The sequence below is a fragment of the Carassius auratus genome, chromosome 25, assembly GCF_003368295.1.
Source record: "Carassius auratus strain Wakin chromosome 25, ASM336829v1, whole genome shotgun sequence".
Lineage (NCBI taxonomy): Eukaryota > Metazoa > Chordata > Actinopteri > Cypriniformes > Cyprinidae > Carassius > Carassius auratus.
This window is the reverse complement of record NC_039267.1, coordinates 22,699,443-22,714,310: the sequence shown is the minus strand read 5'-3', so window position 1 is coordinate 22,714,310 and position 14,868 is coordinate 22,699,443. Positions and strand designations below refer to the sequence as shown.

The 14,868-nt window shown below is 42.5% G+C and overlaps 1 long non-coding RNA gene across 2 annotated transcripts; it reads left to right on the top strand.

Moving 5' to 3' along the window:
* Window positions 1–8,006: 8,006 nt before the first annotated feature.
* LOC113043665 (uncharacterized) lies at window positions 8,007–10,239 on the top strand. 2 transcript variants are annotated; one of them, XR_003275770.1, is made up of 4 exons: window positions 8,007–8,196; window positions 8,350–8,742; window positions 8,825–9,233; window positions 9,327–9,523. It is a non-coding gene; the product is annotated as an uncharacterized LOC113043665 (long non-coding RNA). The 2 variants fall into 2 exon arrangements; XR_003275771.1 differs by lacking the exons at window positions 8,007–8,196; window positions 8,350–8,742 and adding an exon at window positions 9,619–10,239 and having other exon boundaries at window positions 8,757–9,233; window positions 9,327–9,450.
* The last annotated feature ends 4,629 nt before the right edge of the window (window positions 10,240–14,868 follow it).

Sequence of the window (14,868 nt, the reverse complement as noted above, 5' to 3'; positions counted from 1 at the left end):
GAATACGAACACAAAGCGTTTAATTTCCACCCATAACCTGCTTGTCTGTAAATAAAATGTGTTGTTAAAAATGTTTACTGAGTTTGGTCTTTTTGAAACACGTTTTAATGCATTACGCCACGTTGGTTTTCTATGGGAGGAGTAATTATGGGAGGAGTAATTAAACACATTGCATTCTTATTCTAGACTCATCTGCCTGTCAGTGAATAGAATGCTTTATATTAATTTGTTTACTGAGTTTGGTCTTTTAAAAACACTGTTTTAATGCATTAAGCCACATTAAACGTGGAATGTCCCGAATCATTCCAGCTCGTCCATGTCTTATTTTAATTTCTCAACCAGTGTTATTGAGTGGATGAGATCTTACCTGTCAAAAAGAGTTCAGTATGTGAGAGTTAATGGTGAGACATCACCACCCTTGAGGAACGAACTGGGTGTACCCCAGGGATCTGTCCTGGGTCCTATTCTGTTCAGCATCTACATAAATGACCTGCCATTAGTGTGCACTGGATGTGAGGTGCAGATGTATGCTGATGATACAGTCATATATGTTCATGCGAAAACTAAAGCTCAAGCTTCTGCCAAGCTCAGTGACACAATCGTACATGTACAAAAATGGCTTACTGGCTCACAGCTGGATCTCAAATGTTAATTCAATTTCTAGTCTGCTTTATTGTCAATTCCTCATTTACAGTACATACATACAGAGAATCGAAATTGCGTTACTCTCAGACCCCGGTGCATACAGATAACATTAAAATTAAAGCCTAAAAAAATAACTAGATCAAATATAAAATGTAGATACAATTATACAATAAGGGAATTATAAAAAAAGACATATAATAAAAATAAAAGTTAAAAATAAAGTTAAATAAAGCAGCGCAAGGTAAATGACAGATATAGTGCAAATCAGTGAAGTGAACAACAGTGCAGTTAAAAGATTTTTTAGTGCAAAAAAAATCACTTATTAAAAATATCTTAAGTCTGATTAAAGTGACAAGTGACCAAGAGCAGTTATTTAACTGACTGATGAGGTAGTTCCATGCCGAATGAGGTAGTGAGCGGTGAGTGAGCAGACCAATGCTGCACAAGTGACTCGTGCATGTCATCATATAATTAGTGGGGGGGGGGGTTCATAGTTCAGTGGTGCCTGGGGAAGAAGAGGGGAGGGGGGGCAGGTTCGGGAGGGAGTTCAGCTTCCTGACAGCCTGGTGGATGAAGCTGTCCTTCAGTCTGCTGGTCCTGGCCTGGAGACTCCGCAGTCTCCTCCCTGATGGCAGCAGACTGAAGAAGCTGTGTGATGGGTGAGTGGGATCACCTGTGATGCAGAGGGCTTTGCGGGTGAGACGTGTTCCATAAATGTCCTGGAGGGAGGGTAGAGAGACACCAATGATCTTCTCAGCTGCTCTCACCATGCGTTGTAGAGTCTTTCGGCAGGACGCGTTGCAGGTGCCATACCACACAGTGATGTAGCTCGACAGAATGCTCTCGATGGTGCCTCTGTAGAAGGTGTACATGATGGGGGGTGGGGCTCTGGCTCTCCTCAGTTTGCGGAGAAAGTAGAGACACTGTTGTGATTTCTTGGCCAGTCCTGCGGTGTTTTCAGTCCAGGAGAGGTCCTCTGTGATGTGCACACCCAGTGCTGCTCACTCTCTCCACAGTCGCACCGTTGATGGTCAGAGGAACGTGCTGAGTGTGTGCTCTCCTGAAGTCTACAACAATCTCCTTCGTCTTATCCACATTCAGAGAGAGATTGTTGTCACTGCACCACCCAGCCAGGCGGCTCACCTCACTCCTGTAGTTTGTCTCATCTTTGTTGCTAATGAGACCCACCACCGTCGTGTCATCTGCAAACTTAATGAAGAGGTTGGAGCTGTGTGACGGTGTGCAGTCATGGGTCAGCAGAGTGAAGAGGAGAGGGCTCAGCACACATCCTTGGCGGGCCCCAGTGTTCAGTGTGATGGTGCTGGATGTGTTGCTGCCGACCCGTACTGCCTGAGGTCTTCCAGTCAGAAAGTCCAACAGCCAGTTGCACAGCGAAGTGTTGAGCCCCAGCTGACTCAGCTTGTAGATGAGCTGTTGAGGGATGATTGTGTTGAATGCTGAACTGAAGTCTATGAACAGCATTCTGACATAAGAGTCCTTTTTTTCCAGACGGGTGAGTGCTGAGTGGACGGCAGTGGAGATGGCATCATCGGTCGACCGGTTGGACCGATATGCAAACTGGAAGGGGTCCAGGGAGGGGGGGAGGGCAGACTTGATGTGGTGCATGACTAGCCGTTCAAAGCACTTCATGAGGATGGGGGTAAGTGCAACAGGACGGTAGTCATTGAAGCAGGATGGAGATGGCTTCTTCGGGACTGGGATGATAGTGGTAGTTTTAAAGCATGTGGGAACAACAGCCTGACTCAGTGAGATGTTAAAAATGTCTGTGAAGACATCAGTGAGTTCTGCTGCACAGTCTTTCAGTACATGCCCAGGGATGTTGTCAGGACTCGGAGCTTTGCGGGCATTGATCCTGCTGAAGGATCTCCTCACGCTGTCTGGGGTCAGAGTCATCACCTGGTCGCCGGGAGGAGGTGGAGTCTTCTGTGCAGTGGTTCTGTTTTGTTGCTCAAAGCGAGCGAAGAAGGTGTTCAGCTCATTTAGCAGAGAGATGTTGTTGTCACAGGTCCGTGGTGGGGGCTTGTAGTCCGTAATGGTCTGTATCCCCTGCCACAGGCTCCTAGTGTCTCTGCTGTTGCTGAATTGATGGGCTATCCTCCTGGAGTGCTGTCTCTTAGCCTCTCTGATGCCACGGGACAGGTTGGCCCTAGCTGTTCTCAGGCCCACCTCATCTCCAGCCCTGAAGGCAGCATTCCGTGTCTTCAGGAGTCTGTAGACCTCCCCCGTCATCCATGGCTTCTGGTTGGCCCGGACAGTGATAGTTTTTGTGATCGTTACATCATCAATACACTTATTGATGTAGGCAGTAACAGTCTCTGAGTACTCCTGGAGGTCAGTGGTGTTATTGCATGTGGCAGCCTGTTTAAACATGTCCCAGTCAGTTGTGTTGAAGCAGTCCTGAAGAATCTCTGATGATCCTTCTGGCCACACTTTAATCTGTGTGTAAACTGGTTTGGCGACTTTAATGAGTGGTCTGTATGCAGGCATTAGCATAACAGTGATGTGATCTGAGGCTCCTAGGTGGGGGAGGGGGAGGGCTTTGTAAGCTCATCTCTGTGTGGTGTAAACAAAGTCCAAAATGTTATTACCTCGTGTTGGAAAGTTGATGTGTTGGTGTATTTTTGGAAACACACTCTTTAAATCAGCATGGTTGAAATCCCCAGCTATGATGAGAAAAGCATCCGGGTGTGCTGTCTGCTGCCCACTGATGTGTTGGTACAGTTCATTAAGTGCGTCGTTCCTGTTGCTGGTGATGTTGAATGGGGGAATGTACACTGAAATGAGCAGTATAGCAGTATATTCCCTCGGCAGATAGAACGGTCGGCACTTAATAATCATAAACTCCACCAGGGTTGAGCAGTGTTTGCTGATCACAACAGTATCGCGGCACCACGCGTCATTGATGTAAACACAAAGCCCGCCGTCGCGGGTTTTTCCTCCCGCGATGAGAGCTCTGTCCGCTCGATAGCACGTCAGCTGGTCGAGCTGAATAGCGCCATCTGGAACGCTGTTGTTGAGCCATGTTTCCGTGAACACAAAAACACAACAGTCTCTTACAGTCCTCTGAGTTGAGCGTAGTAAACGAATGTAGTCCAGTTTATTGTCCAACGAGCGTACGTTAGCCAGTACGATGGTGGGGACAGATGGCTTGTGTGGGTTAGCCGTTAGCCTAGCCCGGATACCTCCGCGGTTCCCCCTCTTCTGCTTCCTCTCACGCCGCTTGTGGCACCTCCACTGCGGGCGAGATGTAGTAGTGGGGGTCGATGGTGGTGAAGGCCTCCGTAGCAGATCGAGATCCCGCAGCTGTTCCGCTTGCGCGGAGTTTAACTGTAAAAATGCGGTTCTGCCGACATCGAGCAGAAACTCGCGACTGTATTTGCGCTTACAGACAGGTAAACGCAACGACAACGTGCAAAAACACTGTGACTCACAAGACAAAAAACACGAAAACACCGTTCTGTCGGGACAGAGACAAGCCGCTGCGTGTGGACGCGCCGCCATCTTGGAAGACAGTCTAATACTTTAAGTGCTAAGAAGTCTGTATGTTTTTTAGTAAAAGCAACACTGTATCTAATTGTGAATCCAATGTCTGTTTGTCTGGGGAGGTCATTCAAACAGTTACAAATTTTAAATATCTAGGCATTATTCTTGACTCTATCATTTAAACCTCAAGTGAGAAAGGTAGTGCAAATAACCAAATATAACCTAGCGAATTTTAGGTATATAAGGAACTGTTTGACAACACCTGTAGCACAGCTATACATGAATACTATGATAATTCCTCACCTAACATATTGTATAACAAGCTGGACCCAGGTATGTAGCACAACACTAAGGCCTATTTTATCACTTTATAAACAAGCACTTAAAGTATTAGACAAAAAACCCAAACTTTACCATCATTGTAACATTCTTAACAAATATAACCTACTTAGTTGGGAAAATATTTTAAAATACAGTGATGCATGCCTAATTTTTAAGATTATTAATGGAAAGGCTCCTCCACCACTCTGCACTTTTGTACAACAGAAGTCATCTAGCAGCAGAACCACAAGGTCTGCCTTTAGAGGGGACTGTGTAGTCCCTCTTAAGTCCAGTTCCTTTGGCCAATTATGCTTTTCTGTGAGAGCCTCTAAATTATGGAACCAATTGCCAGTGGACATTAGAAATTCCACCTCTTACCATACATTTACTCACCATCTTAAGGTCTGGCTTTTGAGCATACAAAAATGTGAGCACTTCTCATAATAATTAATGTATGTCTGACTTTAACTGTCCTGTAACCTGACCTTGACTTTAACTGTCCTGTAACCTATGGTATATGTATGATAGATAGATGGATACATGGTTCTTTATAAACTCCAAACAGCTGTATGGCTGTATGGTTATATGTTTTTATGTTTTAATGTAGCCAGTGCTATGGCATTATGTTTTATTGTTGTATATCAATTGTTGTGTGCCTTAATATGTTATTTTTCAGTTATCTTGTGCCTAGTATAACATCTTGCCAATGGACTACAGTTGAAAATTAGCCTGCTGGCTAACACTGGCACATTTACAGTAATGTTGATTAATGTGCACTGTCCTAAAATAAATAAATGAAAAAGAAAAATGAAATGAAATTGAACAGAATTGGCTCAATGGTCACAAAACGGATATCGGAGAAGATACCAATTTAATATAATAGATGCTATTACTTTATAAAGTTTATCTCAATATTTGACAGTGGCTGTGAGACTGCACTAAAATAAGAGCACAATTATCATGAAACTGTGTTCGTTACTATAGCAATGGTTCACAGGTATGTCCTTTCAGAATCATCACTGGCCGATAGAAATAAAAGTTTATCCATTTCTTCACTTTCAAATAACGAGGAGCAGCATATTTTCCTGAAATAAAGGGGAGAAAAAGTCTATGTTTTGCAATGTAGTAAAGAAAATTAAAAGTTTCATAAAACTTGAATTGGCAGACACATTAGACTATTGCAGTGTCATTTATCAACTGCATGACGGATAATTATATGTAACAATAATTGTCTTGTCATGCTATATAAATTAAAACAGTAAATGATACACCTCTTTAATCTTCCTTTCTCATACTGATATGCTGCTGATATGAAATATTCAAATTTTCTTAAACTATTTAATTCATAATTCCTTCTTCTCTCTGAAGACCTGATTGTCTTACTGTGGATAATCAAGCCAATTAATTGACTATATTCGTATGTTAGCCTAAAGATCAGCTTAATTTAACAAAACAATCATTTCAGGGACATGGCGAGTTACAGGCTAATTTTACGGGCAACTTTTTTCTTCTTCTTTTGTGCATTATGAAGGCTTTATAAAACTGTACAGCGTTTTTAGCTTTTTAAACAGCATTCTCCGTCCTACACCAACTACGCACACATTTCCTATCATGTAAGTCAGAGCCATATAGAGAGAGAGTTGCGACAACTCCATTGACTCCAATGGAACGTTTTTTTTACAGCAATGGCGGCTTGTGGAGCCTCTCAATAGTTCCCGGAAGTAGCAGCAAACCGATGCCGCGCCGTGGAGATGCAGCAGAACAAACTGTTTGCGACGCACTTTTAAAAGGTAAGACGTTTAAATAATAACATTGTATATTATAAGTACATCTAAATAACAGTAACTTGTAAATTAAAACATTCTAGTAGATTATTAATCACTATATGAGTAGATTTAAGGGATGTTATCAGATAACTAACAGATTAGGCTAGGATTGGAGCTGAATAAAGTTAGTAACGAACACCCTATTAATTGTAAAATGAGAAAATGAGCCTAAACACATTTTTTTGCAGGGTGGGGAAAGTTAGCTAACGTTACATATTAGTTCATATTCATATAGTACATGTTCATATTGTGACAGCGTCGAGTGGAAGTGGTACAAATTAGGTTATAAAGTTTGTTCCTTATTACACGTATTAAATAATTAAATTTCTTAATAATAAAATGCACCCTATTGATATAAATTTAGAGTGAATTAAGTTTGCAAAAACATGGGTGGAGTGTTATTAGGCATTGTGATTCAATTGACTATTACTTGTCTATATTATATAATACTACTGTATTATAGAAGTAATCATACTTAACATGTTTTTATTACTGTATTGTATACTTAAACTTGTTAGTGTATAAATGTAACATACTGTGGGTGCTGGTAGGTGAAGGATTAGTGGTTCTTCACCACAGGACTTTTCTGTGATGGAGCATCAGTAATGATGCAGGTCAGGAGTACTGAGGGGACCATGGTGAGAATGAAAACAAAAGGTATGTTTCAAATAAACCAGTAATAAAGTAGTGTGGTAAATGGGTATTGTACTGCTGTTTTATTTAAGGAATCATACTAAACTAAACATGAAATACATATTATGAAATATAATTTAAGGAATCATACTGCAGTGAGGACCAAAGATGTTATAGGCTGTGGGTCAGTGATGTTGGCTGGGTGCTGGACTGGTAGGTGGAGGATTAGTGTTGGCTGGGTGCTGGAAGGCAGTGGATGTGTTGGAGAAAGAAGCTCAGTCTGGTTTCTGACTGAGCTTCTTTCTCGCAAACAGCTCCTCCAAAGCAAACAGCTATTGAAGCTTGGCTACTGTTGGTCCTTTTCCTCTTTTTAGATTGGCTCTTGCTTCCAAGATGTCCATCGTTTAATTGTTGTTTTTTTCTGTCATTTCGTATTTTTTTAGCCTCAATCCTCAACCTCAGCGGTATAAATCTTTTGGAGATTTTTCCCTCTACTCCACAGCATGATGGAAGCCTGCTGGAGAGTGACTGAGCTTCTTTCTCCAACACATCCACTGCATTGGGGAGCTCCATGAGGTAGGAACTACTCTTGGATCTAAATAGTTTCTCAATTTGTTGGGTGAAGTCATAGGCTTCTTGGGAGGGATGACAAAGAGCACCTGCCTTGAATTCTTTTAAGTTTAGTAAGATACTGTTATTTCCAGCTGGATTGTCATCAGTTTGCCGTGTTGCAGTTTTGCATTTTCCACAGATGCTGGCAAATTGGATGGTCCCACTTTATATTAGGTGGCCTTAACTACTATGTACTTACATAAAAGTATGGGGTAAGGTTAGGGAGAGGGTTGGAGGTATGGGTAAGTTTAAGGGTGGGTCAAGGTGTAAAGTATGGGTCAACAGTGTAATTATAAATATAAGTACAATGTAAAAACATGTATGTACAGAATAAGTACATCATACTAAATTATTAATTAAAATGTAAGTACATAGTAGTTAAGGCCACTTAATATAAAGTGGGTCCTTTTGTGGACAATGTAGCCTGCGAGATGGAAGAGAATACATTTCTCTGTTTTTGTGAGGTCAGGTGCTGTTCTGTTCTCCACCATCAGCTGTTCCTCTCTGACTGATGGAGTGACGTTTTGTTTCACTGTTTCCAGGAAGTCTGCCAAAAAGCTACTGTCATCTTCCTGGTAGCTCCCAGAGGTGATGGTGGTGAAGAACTGCCCTACTGATATGATTCTCAGTGCATGATGGAATTCCACTGGAGTTGGTATGGGATTTTTAGACCTCACACAGCTGAATGTATTTTCAAGACAGTCTTGTCTGAACCTTGAAGTTAACACAAACCTGTGTCCTCGTGTCAGCATCTCTTCCTGTATGCCCAAAACTGATTTGGTTGCCATTATCCCCCCTTTTTGAACAGGCTTCCAAACTCCCTTATGACCAATCTTCATCCCATAGAATAGATGGATGATATCCTGTAGGAAGATTATGGCCTTTTCATACTCCTCTATCTTGACCCTGCTCAGTGTTGTAATTGGATGGCGAGATGACATGAGATCAAACCAATGATCCACTTGCTCCAGGAACCACGCTGTGGTCAGGCAGGAGAGAGGGCGGTTTTCTTGCTGCACCATATACTTCAGTCCAGCACTTGTTGCCTTACTAACTACATTAAGAGCAGGACCAACCTTCATTTTTTCAAAGTGGCTTGGCTCGATGGCTGCAGCTGATAGATGGGGAGCTACTTTTAATGCCATCCCTTCTTGAAAGGACAATAAGTCCTTAATAGGGACCACTGAAACCTCATTGGAAGGTAGGTTATCTTTGTTAACCACATTCTCTGGAATTGTTAACACCTGTCCACGGACAAGGGTACTTTTTAGATTTTTCACCAGATGTGGGACATCAGGCATGAAATGGAGACACCTATCTGGTGTTGTTGGATGCGGCACAGATGTTTTGGTGTGGTCGAACCCCAAAGGATTTCCACATGGCCTGGTTAGGGCTACCCATATCGGTGGTGACAGCAAGCACATGTAGCCCTATGGATGCTGCCCTCTCTATTCATTCTGTAATTATTGGCTTGTATTCTGCTCCGTTGGTAGAATTGCCACTGTAATGATATGCCACTACTTGTTTCCAGCGAGTTGTGTTTCCAGCCAACAAAAACACACAAGCATGTGTTGCTACTCCTGTGTGACCTGGCAAAGTGACATCACCATAGAGTTTGACTGTCAGCATGTGCAGCTCCACACTTGGAGTGATTGCCATTTCATCCAAGGACAGCACACACTCCCTTTCAAGGTCTGCCAACCCATCTACTTTCAGTATTAAAAAATCAAATACCTCTGTCAATATACCAGGCTCAAATTTGATACATTCCATCCTTCTTTGCAGGGTTCTGATCGCTGGCAAGGGAATCTGCAATTCCTGTAGGGTCTTGTAACCAGTTGGACCGGCTGCAAAGCAAATTTTTAATGCCTTCTTAATTGTTTCATTGCTCCATTTCATACCTTTTGTGGTTCGTCTTCCTAATGCCATAATTTGGTCTTTTGACAAAAATTTCTTTAAAATGTTGTCCCTAATTTTAATTCTTTTTTTTGAGAGCTGCATTTTCATTCTTTATTTTTCTTAGTGCTGCCTTTGCATTTTTTGATATTTTTTCTTGTCTCTTTAATTTTTTTAATAGACCCAGGTAACTGGCTGATGGTTCACTGGAATGCTGACTGGCTGCTGACTGACTTGCTGCATGCTGACTGGGTAGAGTCACCTGTCCCTGTCTCTCCTCTCTAGCCATGTCCTCTATTTCTTCACTGTCGCTTTCCCTTCTCTGAGTGTCCTCATTCTTTTTTTCCTCAACCTTTGAAACTGATAGAGGCAGAATATATTGTATCGCTAATTTTAAATATTGAAAATATCACATCACTTCAAAATTTGAAATATTACTTCAACTAGTACGAGTTTGTACTTATTATATATATCACCTGTAATACTATAGCTGTGATCAGCAGTGATTTGCTGTATGTCTACAGGTCTAAGGGTGCATCGTGGAGCAGGGGCCCTCCTCTTTTTGACCACAGGACGATGCACAAAGATTGTGGGAATAGCATCTGGTCTCAGCCTACTCTTGAATTTTTTGGTCATGACAAATTGGTTTGCCTCAAAATGTGCCTGCAGAGTAACTTGAGTTTAGTTTCCACACAAAACTTTTTTTTTTTTTTGTCTACCCACATACTGTACATATCACATGGTGGTTAAATGCACAGTTATAGGTAACACTAATGACTCCCTCCAATGTCTCACCATGAGTCTCATCTCACTGGGTTTTGCAAGGCTTTGCTTGTTCCTTATTTCCAGTAAGTAATTTTCCATGTAAAAAGTGCAAATAAATGTAAGTATAATTACCTCACAAATTTTTTTTGTTGTTGTAATTTTTATTTGTATTTAGATTGCTCCTGCTGACTTGAGCCAACCATTATTTTCTCCTCTCCATGTCAGCGGGGAAGCCATACATTCGCACACCTTTCTCTGACTGAGTGGAGCATCCCCATGCAGCACAGCAAACCATGGTGTAGACTATGCAAGAGCAACATGAAAGAAAGGACACATACAAAATGCTTGTCATGCTATTACATTTATTAGGAATGTATTCATGAATTCCTTTAAATAGTTAATTGCATTTATTTGAATAAAAATACAAAGAAAAAGTAATCTCATAATATATAATTACAATTACATCATTACTTTTGAATGGCAGTGTACATGTTTATATATGAGTATGCTTAAGTTGTTTTAAACCTGAATATAGTGTGTATACGAATAAGTATTGTAAGAATTATACATTAGATAAATAATATCTATAATACACAATTATATTACTATATGTAATTGTATGAATTGTAAACAATAAGCTTCATTTTACATTTACTTAACATGCTAATTACTGCTGCTTATAGGGGGGGTGAAATGATCGTTTTCACTCAATATCCTGTTAATCTTGAGTACCTATAGAGTAGTACTGCATCCTTCATAACTCCAAAAAGTCTTTATTTTTATTACATTTATAAGAGAAAGATAGTCTGTACCGATTTTTCCCGGAAAAACACGACCGTCTGGAGGCGTGACGTGTGGGCGGAGCTAAAGAATCACGAGCGCCAGTAGGCTTTTGAGTTGAGAGCATGTGGAAGCTGTGTCACAGATCCAGAGGCTGAAATTTAACAAGAGCAGCATCAGCAAAGGCTTCTCTATGTGGTATGTACTGAAACTGTATATATTTGCTTAGCGGTTTTGGAAAATGGCTAAGTTCTTCTTTAAGTCCTTCTTTTTTTTTTTTAAGCTGTACATGTGGAAAGTGCAGTTTGATGACAACATCGGATGTTGTTTACTTGATGTGCTTATGTCACACCCAAGGGGCGGGCTATGCTTTGACTAAGCCACACCCCTTCTCAACTTCCACCTCGAGGAGGTCCTCAAAGCCAACCCAATGGCCAAACAACACGAGAACAAGTAAGTGACAAAACAATCTTTATTTAAATATTTAAAAATAGCTTGGGGAATAGGGAAAGGGCAATTAAAACTAAACTCTGACTCGGCCCTCCAGATGGGCTATGGCCGGGAAGAGGTCAGGGAGCAAGGGGGCCACGGGGATCCGGGGCGTGGGACTCGGGGCCCGGCCAGAGTCTTAGGTATCCGTAGCGCCCTCCTTCTTCCTCCTCTTCGCTGAATACAACTCACGGTAAGTACTGGTTCACACAGTTCGTTCTCGGGGTGCTCACTCTCTTTCTCTTCCTCCACAGGCAACGGCTGGGACGCAAAGGCACAGTTAATTCGGCTTGGTTTTGCTCTCACCTCTTCGCTGATTGCAGCTCACAGTAAGTACTGGTTCACACAGTTCGTTCCTTGGGTGCTCACTCGCTTTCTCTTTCTCCACAGGCAGCGGCGTAAGTACAGGTTTCCTCGGTCTCTCCTCGTGTTACCCACTCTCTCTCCTCTTCTCTCCACAGGTATCAACTTGGGCACAATAGCACAGTTAGTTTGCTTTGAATGGCTTTCACCTCTGGGCTGGACACAGCGTACTGTAAGTACAGGTTTCGCTCTATTTCTCCTCGCGTTATCCACTCTCTCTCCTTTTCTCTCTACAGGTATCAACTTGGACACAAAACACAGTTACTCTGCTTTGGATGGCTTTCACCTCTGGGCTGGACACAACGTACTGTAAGTACAGGGTTCGCTCTATTCCTCCTCGTGTTATTCACTCTCTCTCCTTTTCTCTCCACAGGTATCAACTTGGGCACAATAGCACAGTTAGTTTGCTTTGAATGACTCTCACCTCTGGGCTGAACACAGCGTACTGTACGTACAGGTTTCCTCTGTTTCTCCTTGTGTTACTCACTCTCTCTTTCCTTTTCTCTCCACAGGTATCAGATTGGACACAAAGCACAGTTAGTTTGCTTTGAATAGCTCCCACCTCTGGGCTGAACACAGCGTACCGTGCTATCTCCGGAGATCTGAAGCACGCTCACAACATATACTGTACTGAACTAGGCTAGAACCAGCAGTCTCCTTATCCTCCCGCGACGGAGTGCGTGAAGGCGGGGGTTTATCTGACAGGACACACGGCAATACACAGCAACCCACAGCAATATACAGCACCACGTCAAAATTATAGGTTTTCACAGCACGAAGACTCACCCACCACACTCAGTGTACGAAAAGGACCCCCGTCTTCCTTCACTTCGCTTGGTTCGGATCTGGCGATGGAATATGCGGCCTAGCTAGTGATGTCGTCGTTGTGACTACTTCAATAAGTATTCCTTCGGCTCTCCCACCACGCTATATTAGGGGTAGGGCCGCCCTCCTCCTCCTGGGGAGATCTACACAACGCCAGGTCAATATACAGGGCACTTTCGGCTTGCTCTTAGTACTCACATCAATGCCGCTTCCAATCCCCTTTTTCACGTCGTCTCAATTCGCCGTATAATCCGTTCACTTCTCAACCTTTAAGGTTCGCGATGTCTTCACAATCATACAATTCCAGCCTGAGGGAGAGAGAGAGTTAGACAGCCACCAGCAGCGCACCAAGACGGGCACGACACAGTGCTTCACACACACCAGAAAGAGCTCCCAGACTGTGAAATAACTTGGCCTTAAGTACTGCCTTGTCCAGCGTATCCTCCAATCACCAACCGCTGTCCCTAACTAGGCACAGGTGCATCGAATTCCCTGATTTTCCCTCTTACGGCGCTACCGGAAGTTCCGGTGTTCTGTTTTTCCGGTCCGGGCGGAAAACTTCCCGAATTTTGGTTCCGCCCCTAAAGATCGTCACCTTGTGACACTTACGCGCCGATAGCTAAGTTAACAACACAGAGATATTTGAAGCAGTTTTACTCACCGCCTGCGGTTCCAACACACGATCGTGACCCTTTTTCGTTGGGATTGCATCATCCTTAAGAAATAAACGATGTGCAATCCGAAATGCAGGGAACAAACACAAACACTTGCACAACTCCGTTGATGCTCTGTAAAAATAAACTCCATCCACTGGTCCCTTAATGCTGTTTCTCTTTTGGTAATCTGTGCAGGGTTGTCTTGCCCTGGCAACCAAAAACACACTTCTTTTGTGACATTTGGCGACACTCTCGCTCTGATCAGTGAAGTCTGTTGTGCTCTCAGTGCTCTGCTATACGGGAGCGTGCTCTTCCAGCAGAAGTGCCTCAGGACACATATAAGGAAATTCCGCTCCATCTAACGTCACACAGAGCCATACTCGAAAAAAACTTTCCCAAACTTGTGACAAACCGGAAGAGGTTTTTTTGGAACAAAAATACTCCTTCAAACGTACAACTTAATTTTTGAAACTTTGTCCATGTTTAGCATGGGAATCCAACTCTTTAACAGTGTAAAAAACTCAGTATGCATGAAATAGCATTTCACCCCCCCTTTATAGTTAATTGACCCCTTGTGCGGTGCGAGCTGAAAATCATCTGTCACCAGCCTGTCTGTACTATCTGGAAGTCATAAAGTCATCAATATGACATTAGTTAACATGAGATCAGTGAAAAAAAGAATAATGTGTAACATAAAAAGGCAACAGCAACCCCTGTTTTTACAACTTAACGTTAAAATAACGGTAACTAACAGTAACTAATCCTCAGAAATTACCTGATTTTATATTTTAAAAACATCGTTGTAAGTACATAATCATGCTACATACATATGTCGGTGTGTTTTGTATAAATATATAGAATAAAATGCATTTATTGACTCCTAATTACCAGAAATCGCAGTTCTGTCACTCTTCTCTATCAGTTTGAATTGGCTGCAAACGAACTTCCTGGAACTATTTGAAGTCTACATGAATCACGTGACAACCAGACATTTCGAACTTCCGTTGTCGCAACTCTCTCTCTATATGGCTCTGATGTATGTCAATGAAAGACGATTGAACCAATCAGAGTAGGTGTGGGGCGGGGCTACACGTGTAACCCTGCCCCAGGTGCAGCCCCACCTCGATCTGCAGCTGCTGGTGCTTCTCAAGCGAACTGGGCTCAAGTGGCACAGAGGAGGACTGTTTGCTTACCACTGAAATGCATAGTATTAAAGACGCGTTGGACGGCGTGAACAGCAAACTTCTAAAGCTGGCCATGCTAAATCAACTATCGGAAGATGTGAAAGACATGAAGCAATCTTGGTCGACGTCCTCAAACAAGAGAACGCGTCGCTGAGATTAGAGGTTAATAATCTCAAACAACTGAACACTGAACTCCAAGGAAACAACATCAAAATATCAGAAAGCATTTTGGATCTACAGAGTCGGAGTATGCAAGATAATATAATAATCCATGGTGTGCACAAGACAGCGAAGGAAACTTACCAAATTACAGAGCAGCTGGTGAAAAAGTTCATGACGGAGCAGTTGAAAATGGAGCAATCCGTGGTG